This window comes from Eupeodes corollae, chromosome 2, assembly GCF_945859685.1.
Source record: "Eupeodes corollae chromosome 2, idEupCoro1.1, whole genome shotgun sequence".
Classification (NCBI taxonomy): domain Eukaryota; kingdom Metazoa; phylum Arthropoda; class Insecta; order Diptera; family Syrphidae; genus Eupeodes; species Eupeodes corollae.
Genome location: NC_079148.1, coordinates 88,221,359 through 88,230,945, shown reverse-complemented (window position 1 = coordinate 88,230,945; position 9,587 = coordinate 88,221,359). Strand labels below are relative to the sequence as shown.

The 9,587-nt window shown below is 35.1% G+C and overlaps 3 long non-coding RNA genes across 8 annotated transcripts; 1 reads left to right on the top strand and 2 right to left on the bottom strand.

The window, feature by feature from the left end:
• The first annotated feature begins 1,592 nt into the window (after positions 1 to 1,592).
• Positions 1,593 to 3,422, top strand: LOC129946499 (uncharacterized). 6 transcript variants are annotated; one of them, XR_008781613.1, is made up of 6 exons: positions 1,593 to 1,820; positions 1,872 to 1,927; positions 1,980 to 2,071; positions 2,132 to 2,659; positions 2,715 to 3,058; positions 3,120 to 3,422. It is a non-coding gene; the product is annotated as an uncharacterized LOC129946499 (long non-coding RNA). The 6 variants fall into 6 exon arrangements; XR_008781611.1 differs by having other exon boundaries at positions 1,872 to 2,071; XR_008781612.1 differs by having other exon boundaries at positions 1,594 to 1,927.
• A 489-nt stretch (positions 3,423 to 3,911) lies between these two features.
• Positions 3,912 to 4,842, bottom strand: LOC129946873 (uncharacterized). Its single transcript, XR_008781657.1, has 2 exons — positions 4,267 to 4,842; positions 3,912 to 4,201 (listed from the first exon to the last, which is right to left on the bottom strand). It is a non-coding gene; the product is annotated as an uncharacterized LOC129946873 (long non-coding RNA).
• A 104-nt stretch (positions 4,843 to 4,946) lies between these two features.
• LOC129947386 (uncharacterized) lies at positions 4,947 to 6,074 on the bottom strand. The gene is made up of 3 exons (XR_008781708.1): positions 5,542 to 6,074; positions 5,367 to 5,480; positions 4,947 to 5,302 (listed from the first exon to the last, which is right to left on the bottom strand). It is a non-coding gene; the product is annotated as an uncharacterized LOC129947386 (long non-coding RNA).
• Between the last annotated feature and the right edge of the window lie 3,513 nt (positions 6,075 to 9,587).

The following is a 9,587-nucleotide window of genomic DNA, read 5'->3' as shown; positions in this document are numbered from 1 at the left end:
AGATGTACTGGCTACAGGCTGTTGTTGTTGTTTGTTAATCTGTTGTGCGTTACAGTGAAGTAAAGAATGATGCCTTTGTTGGCAAAAATAGCATAAACTGATTGACAGACAAGCTTGAAATAGATATCCGTAGGATACGCAATTTTCGCAGACCTGGAGCCTACGAACTGTATCTTTTCGTCCCAAGATGTCCATATTCAAAAACCGTTGGCATTTTCTAAGCGTGTGCTTACCTTTGTTGCACAACTTGCATGACCTTCGGTTTTGCTGCTGGTACACGTTGCCTTATGTTGACGGATGGCTCATCTTTGCTCCGATAGCTTACTCCAAGTTCCTGCTGGTCCGCAACCTCGAGAGTCTGGAACCTAGTCTCCAAAAAATCGGTATATTCCTTAAAATTCGGTAAATCTTTCCTATTTCCTAGTTTTTCTTCCGTATCCCATTCAGAGACTAGTACGTCCATGTTTTCCAGTGCAAGGAGACATTCTCTTGTTGTGCATAATAGATCTCGAAGCCCAGAATCAGTTTCACGAGACAAGGAAGGTTGTCCAAAAAGAATCTGCATTTGGATATGAAATAGTATCCTTTTGTGATCGTACCGTTCCTTCAAAAGATTCCACGCTTTCTCATAACGGGCAGCCTCAATTGCAAAATTTTGCAAAAATCGACTAGCATCACCAACTAAGCATGATTGCAAAAAATGCAATTTGTCGATGTCTTCGAGCGCCTTGTTATGGTGAACGAGAGCTTGAAACCTGTCGTGAAAAGCTCGCCAGGTGGTGAATGAACCATCAAACTTCGGTAGATCGATTCGTGGAAGTCGGATTCCCGATGATGCTGCGACGACAGAATGGGGTGGAACACCAGCGGTTGTTGGAGCCGCAATAATTGGCGCGGATTTCTTTATCAACCAACTGTGCCCAATATTCCAAGTAAAATTCGTTAATTTGATCATACACCACCACTAATTCCTCTTGTTTCAGATTCTCTTTAAACAAACCTGCTCCAATAATGGCTTCGTGATAAGATTTGGAAGTCAAAATGTCATCTTCCAACTTGCTCAGACGTCCCGAAGCATATGAATTTCCCTTACGCTCTTTTGGAGCTTTCTTAAAGTTGGTAAGATCTCTTATTAATTTGTTTTTAATACCCTTTCGAAGTTCTCCGTATTTGTAGCCTTTTGCTTCAGCCATAATAATTATTATATAAAATACTAATTATTTTATGTATTAGAATAGGAATTACGACAGAAGAAGACAAGTTTACAACACGTAAATGAAGACTTACTGATTGTCTGTTGCTGCTGCTGTCTTATTTGATGAAAAGCTGATGTCAAGAGCCTCCGCTGATGATTTTATTTTTTAAGTTATTTACCTATGTATGTTTAAATTTATTAATTTATTTAGGTTAAAATTTATTAATTTTAAGTTTATTTTTTAAGTAAATGTTCAAATTAAAAAGAAACCACTTATTAAATGATAGAAATTCAAGTCTCGTGACTGTATGTATATGTATATAAGATGAATTGTAAATTCTATCTTTCTTTTTAAGTGTTTAAAGTTCAGGCCATAGAGGAAATATATTATCTAGAGTCCCGACCGGTACCCGTCCTACCTGAAACACCCTCAAATTTTATTCGAGGTAAACTCTCCCAAATTCGAGGTGAACTCTCTCAAATTCTCTATCGGTGAATACATGTGAGTGGAGAAAAAAAAGCAAAATGGGGGATTGGGCTAAAAAGAAACTTATGGAATTTTTGTGACCCGTCAAAAATGACAATCAATTTTGCAAAACAAAACAATGGGTTTCGGATTTTAAGAGTAAGTTTTTGTTAATTGTTTTGATTTTTAATATAATTTGATATTTTTCAGACCAAAATTCTTTATAATGAAGAGGGTATATACAAGTTCACTTCATTGAATAAAAAGTAAGTCAAATTGCAGTGAAGGAGGTGCAACAATAATGGATTTATTTTATAGTCTGTCTTTTCATTTTTGATATTGCTAAAATGCAGGAAGCAATTTCCTTTATGTAATTTGGAAAGCATACCAAACAAGGCGCTGATTTGCTGGTAAGTTTTTTGTATATTATATTTCTCTTAACAAAATAATATCAATATTTTGACCTACAGATGCTGCCCATTGTTTTTGTATGTACTTCTCAATGGCAAGAGCTGCCGCAGGCGTTGACGGCGGAGGTGACACCATCAAAACCATTAGAAACAACACCATCAAGTCAATGATGCAAGTGGAAGTTTTGCCATGTAATAGTCGACCGCTGACGCCCTTCTCCATCAATTGTGTAAGTACGTATCGAAACATTCATATCGTAGTCAACTAGCTTAATCTTCATCTTCTAGGTGTAAAGAGTTTACTACCAGTCTGCAGTTCTGCAAGAGACGCAAGAAAAACAAGAATATAATCGCAGGAATACTCAAAAATTGTCCAACCTTGACTGTAAGAGAGTTCAAATTTTAAATCTACAACGAATCCATTTATTTTGCTCCTAAGAATCGCACTGGCTTAACGAAGGCAAATGAGCTGGCCCGACAAGAATCCCCAAGAAGCCAAACAGATTCAGATCAGTCTCTCGGCAGCTACTGACGATGTCGGCGAGTGGATTCCATCGATTTTCACACAGAAAATCAACATCAAAAAAAGTAAGTCAACTTCCATTTAAGATTTCCTTGTTAATGAAAATTAATTTCTTTATAGTCACGACAATTTAGCAGCGTCATGGTCAACCTGCCGATCAACTATTCACAGTGAATAACCTCCATTCGCAGCGGAAGCGACAATGCGAAAACAATGTCATCAAGCCGGAGTACCATCCAGGATCTATCAAGTATCGCATTCAATTGCTTGCTAACTACCATGTGCCCAACGTTCTGCTTGTGCGTTGTGAAAACCACTGAAGCCTGGCACGTCCACTGAATTGATCCCCAAGCTAACTAACCCAACGATGTACCATATGGCCACAACCATTATGAAACTGCCAACCAAGGAAGAGGAACGGCGAATGATCGACTTCGAATAAAAGTTCAACGAAAGGAACAAAAGTAAATAATAATCGAATTGTAAATTCTTATTCTATGTTGTTTCTCTTATTTTTTTTTATAGTTCCACCACTTGAAGAAAGTCCAATAAAGTAACAATCAAATTGAACTTCACACCTGAAGAAGGACTGAAACCAGGCGATGATGTTACCCTTAGTTTCTTGATGAAATATACTTTTGTGAATACATACACACGCCCGAAAAGAAAGAACGTCAAAAACACGCATTATCATCGAAAGTTTTTGTTGGTCAAATTGAAGCCTAAATTTATTTATATGTATATCTAGAAATTAATCTTTTTTGCAAACAACTTGTTTATTTATTTTGAGCTATAGTGTAAATTTTGTATATATTGTATATTCTCCTATTTCTTTGCTGACTAGGATTATTTTTATTCAAAATTATTTACGATTTACTATACTTTAATAATAAAGGAATTTGTTTTGAATTCAAAGATGTTGGTGCTTTTTTCTTCAGGGGTTGAATTCGATTGAATCAAGTGAATTTTGAAGAATATACAAATGGTAATGTACAAATTGATCGGATTAGCCAATATAAAACATCCCATTTCGGTTGTTTGGGGGCAGCACAACTCGAACCTTGACCAAAATGGGACCTACATAACTAAAATGTTCGTTGGAATTTTTACCCGACCATTTAAACGATATAAATTTGATTAGATGAAAAGTACGAAACAAATTTAAGCGAAATATTGAAAAAATATTGTAGATTTGGAAATCATCACAATTACCACCAATTATAACGTTGAGTGCCGAATGGAATTTAAAAACATATTTGAATTAATTTCATTGTATTTAAAAAAAATATATAGACATGATTAACAAACCAGGGAGTCTACATGTTTAATGATTTAAATTATTTATTTTTATCACAAAAAAGAATACAATATTATTATTAATGACTTTTAATTAATGTAAAATTGAATATGGATATAAGCTAAACAAATTGTTTTTATTCATATGTTCATCCTTGCCAACAAAAAGGAGACATTTAACATTTTGAACTAATAGATATAAATGGTATCTGATGTTTGTGGTGATGAGTTAGTGTGATGTTAGTGCGAAGTTTTGAGTTCGCTATTGCTTGATATAGAACCCCCAGCTGTGATGATTCTCATCGTATCAGCTGAAAGAAGATTTTTAATTATAAAATAAATTACCTCAAGCAGAAACATAACACTTTTCACTTACTCTCTATTGTAAAACATTAAGCTTTTAGTGCCAGATCAAGAATGGATAGTCCAGGCTCTGGAAAAATCTTAACGATAGGATTTAGTTGTAGTTCAGTTCACCTAGTCCTTCAACATTTGCCATGTAGAGCGCTTCTGTGACTTTTTCGGCTTGTTTTAGACCCGCCTCTGAAAGAGAAAAACTTAAAAAGCTAAAAGAAGTGATTTATTTGTTTATTAAAAATCACCTCAATGGACTAGAAGCGTCATATCTTCAGCTAGAATCGTTTGTGCTTTTCTCTTCTCTGGTGATTTTTTGTGTTGTTCCATGAGAAATGCAATTTCTTCCAGTGGAATAAAACTACTTGAACAACGTGAACGACTTGAGAAGATTCTCGACTTCAGAATCTGGCATTTTCAAAAAGAACTTATAAAGAGAAAAAGGCGACGGTTTTTCTTCGTCCAGCCAAATACCATCGCCAGCAAGTTTTCCAATCTTGTCTCCTTCTTCGTTGGTAACAAGAGGCAGAATTGAACTGAAGATATTGACGGCATTGAAAGCAATAAATCATAATTGAAAGAAGGTATTTCAATTGAATTCCAGAGACCTACAATTTAAATTAGAAAAAGCGAAAATTAAGACAGTTCTTATTTTATTATTTATAAACACATCCTCACCAACTACATCACAGAGTTTCGGCTATCCGTAGCTGGCTGAAAGAAGTGCTTTGCATTGCAAAGATGGTGGCACATTACGTGAATGTGCTACTGCTATCACACGCTGCAATTAATTGAACTTCTATTTGTATTTGGCTTGGCTATGAATGACCACCAAGTAAAGAGATTCCTCAACTTTATAACAACTCTCGACTTGTATATCCATCTCGTCAAATGAAGCATGTCAGATAGGTTGCAAAGCGAAGCTTTTCAGACTTCTGCGACATCGATCCCTTCGCTGTAATCGGCCCTTCTCATTCCTACAGGATTAACAATGAGGATATAAGCCATCAGAATAGAGCGATTTGATCGCCAATCTTGTTGAGCAGTGTAATTTTTTACTAAAAAACAAAACAAAACAATATTCATATAATTTAAGTTAAAAATTAATATGAACACATTTACCTTCAATTTGTACCTATTCACTCCACAATAAATATGTCGGCGTTGCTGGCTTCCTACACGGGGCTTCCACTTCCACTTTTCTTGTTGCAACGTAATCCTTGGTTTCTTCTTTATCTGAGGATTAAATTAAATTCAATATATATTTTTATTTCAATAAATTAATATTTTGTTTTACCTTCATTTGCTTTATTGATACTGAATTTTGGTTTGTTTACATTTTCGTAGAATTGTCAAAATACTTACCCCGCTGTTGATCTGTCAAAACTGGGTACAACTCAAATTGGGCCACGTTCGCATTGCAGTTCTGGGGTGCGCCTATACTTTCGGCATGATTTATTCTGTTTTTAGCTAAAATTTTCATACAAATCATAGAATTTGTTTGCCAAAAGCATTCAAATATTATTTTTAGCACAGTTTTCACTAAAAAGAAGTTGTAAAATTCATTTTTCTAAAAATATTGCATTCATTTTTCAATTTTTGAATTCAACGGATTTCTTTTTTGAACGTCTGAGTTCACCTCATAGTTTTTTCCCCCGCGGTCGAGCAATGTGGGCACAAATTCCATAACAACTACATTCATAATGGCTTGGTCCCATAAGAAATGCACGGGACCACTAACACATGCTTATCCTTATGGACAAAATCCTCCCAATTTAGCTTGTAGGCCGAAAGAGAGCAAACCCATTAAGTCGGGACTCTAGATAATATATTTCCTCTATGGTTCAGGCACTCACTGCACACACTTATTGTAAAAATTGTTTTTTAAAAGCCGATTCGTAAAAAAGGCTCGAATGACCAATGTTTCCGTTTGTAATTATTAAAAATTAATTAGTAATTGTGTAAAAATAAAAAAATACTTCAATATCGATCTATATGTAAAGTAAAATTATTAAGACAAAGGAAAAAATACCACTTCTTTCTTCAATCGATTTCTTTATTATAAATTAGAATGACAAGCAATTCTATGACTTTGCCTTGTGGATCATGTGAAACGCATTTGTAACTCTAAGGTTTGTTCGTATCTAGTTTAGGTTCGCACCGCCGCGCCGCTGCCTCTCCGTTTGGCATCCCTGTATGTTCGAACAGCCACAACATACTGATTCGAAAGCTTCATAACTTTGGGATTCACTCTAATCTCCTTCAGGGGATTTCATCTTTTTTAACCTTCCGACCACAACACTTTTAAAATATACATACACCACAACAGGGGTGGCATAACACTCCACCCAAGAAAATATACACACACAAAATACTTTAAAGGACAACATAAAATTTTGATTAAAACATAACAATTAATATACTTTATTGAAAACATACAAAAAGTTAATCATAAAAAATACATATTTTAACGAAATACGGTAGAAAAAAGAATGAAGCAAAATCAAAATTACATTTAAAATAAAAATGACTGGGGTGTTATAGCACCCCTGTTGTGGTCGGAAGGTTAACAGATAGGGTACAAAAAGTAAAACTCGACAATCAAATCTCGAGGTCTATTAAATGTACCTCAGGAGTTCCCCAGGGCAGTCATCTTGGCCCACTTTTATATATAATCTTTATCGATGATATTTGCAAAAACATAAAGTTCAGACAATGTCTAAAGATTTGGACTTACTTATTGTCTATAGCTCTAAGAAAAAATATTGAATTGCTTTATTACTTTGACAAAATATAGTATTACTATCTTCTTATAATATGTGTTAATCTCCAAATAGACCTCGATAATTTATTAAACTGGTGTTTGGTTAATTGTCTGAAACAATGTCAAGAAATACTTCGCTATCTCTGTTTCTAGCAAACTCTCAACTATTGAGTTTGCGTATTCTCTTGATGATATTTTTAAGAAATTAATCATGAATTGTAAATTAATTATTTTTTGTTTATTTCTATTAATGTATTTATTCTTTTTTGCGTTAGTTGAGCCTGTAGATCGTAGATTAAATAAATAAATAAATTAAGAGTGGAATAAGACATCATTCAAACGCCAACATCGGCTTCTTAAGGTCCACGGATCCGAGTGGTCTAATTTTCAATCACTCTTCCGCATAGTCTAGAGGGGTCAAATCGCATGACCTTAGTACCCAATTCACATCACCCCTGCGAATCGTTCATGCAAAATGTCAATCGTGGCATTTGCTGTGTGGCACTTAGCTCCGTCCTACTGGTACCACATGTCGTCGTCTAGTGAACCTCGCGTGGGTTGGTGTCGACCCATATACAGAAATTTTGCTTTCAACACAGCCATTCATCTAAACTTTCGCCACGTCACAAAAGATAATTTTTCGTCAAAAATTGGGGTCCTCTTCCAAACGATTCGTTACAGTTGGATCTTGTACGGGTGTAGGCCCAAGTCCCCACACGAAATTTGCCAAGTTAAAGTCTGCGAAAGGCCGAGTTCTTGTGCACGGCGAGGAATAGATTGCCTCGGGTTCGCTGTACACTTTCACGGACCACGGCGATGTTCTCGGCCGATCTTGCGTTCCTTTAACGTAAGGGTGTTGGCTGATTATTTATTGAACCGTCTCAAATTTGACCACCAAACGTTGAAGAGTCGACTGCAAAGGGCCACCACGTCTACCGTAGAATTGGTGCAATGCGTGCAACGTTTGCGTTAAAAAGACACTCAATTTGATAATAAAGTTTTATCATTTGAACGTGCTGTTCAATCGTGTAACTTGCCATGATTATTTGACAAAAGCAACTGAATAATAAACAAAAGATTTGACATCTGTCACCAAAACAAAATGGGTGCCATGTGGCGCCAAAATCTATCCGCCCCAATTGAAAAACCCTTATCGCAATCGAAAGTTTTTTGTTCTTATGGTATTAAATCAATAAACGTTTACTCATCTGCAGATTTCGCTTGGGAAGTTAATTCATTTAATGCTTACTAGCAGAATAATTAACTCAAAACTGGGAAACTCTTCTGCTCGAAGATTCGTTAGTTGAGGGAGACCGCAACGTGGTGTTCTATCACCATCTCATCTAGATGCGGAGAGTTTCGTACTATAGCTGTTTCTGTAATTCATCTTAACACCCTAAAAGAACTCTTACAAAATGCCTTACTGATCGGTGTGAACTGGGTGCCAACCCACACAAAACCGAATTAGTCCTATTTTCGGGGAAATGCAAAATTCCACATGCTAAACGTCCCTTTATTAAAGGAATCCAATTGAAGTTATCAGACGAGGCTAAGTACCTTGGTCTAAAGCTCTGCTTGCGCCTGAGAGCTTCATCGCAATGGGTTAACAACAACATTGGCCACTCCGTAGTTTTTAAGTATTTAGATTCAATTCCAAAACACACAGACTACACTATCCTACAATAGCAATTCGACAGAAACTTCCACATTTCTATACATTCCAGATCTTTCTGGAAGATAGGGCATTCGTGGAAGACGAGTCAGTACACTTTTACACAGATGGGTCCAAAACAAATGAAGGGGCTTGTAGAGATTTGTACTTAAGTCTCTTATTCGGCCTTCCTAAGAATACGGAGTTTTGGCGATAAAAAATGTCTTGTCCTGGCTCTGGGTACTCTCATAATCGTGTCCACTTGATAGATTTCTTCTGCTAGGATATTAACAATTGGCCATGTATTTTTACAAGCTTTAATTATCCACACTGATAACTTCCCATCCCGTTTGTAGATTTGTCTTGCTTAAAAGGTCTGTAGGTTTACGTGTTTTGTTAAAAAGGTTGTCAGTTGAATTATTTTAAAAAAATTAAAAATTAACAATATTGTGCATTTGATGAAATAGTTTGATTTCAAAATCTATTTTTGTAAACGAGATTTTTAGTCGAAAAACATTTTTTACCAATTTTAAGAGCATTTGCTAAAAAGATTTTATTTCTTAAATAAGTAAATACAAATTGGAAGAATGAATCTAATTTAAAGTTAATGTCTTCTATTGTTACCGAGATATCGAGAACCGAACATCAATTTTTACTAAATTTGCGTATTATTTTGTGTATGTTTTATTTTTTTATGAAAATATGGATTTTATGTGAGATAAAATAAATTTGAAACAATATTTTTAATTTTTGAAAAGACATTTGAGTCAAAAATCAATTTTTACAAACTTTTAGAAAAGCTTTTTTTGGGTTTTTATTTTTTGTTAAAAAAACTTTCAATTCGATTTTTCAAACAAATTTATGGAATCTTCAAAAAAAAATATTTATCATAAGATAAAATTAGATTCAAGCCTACATCTCAAATTTT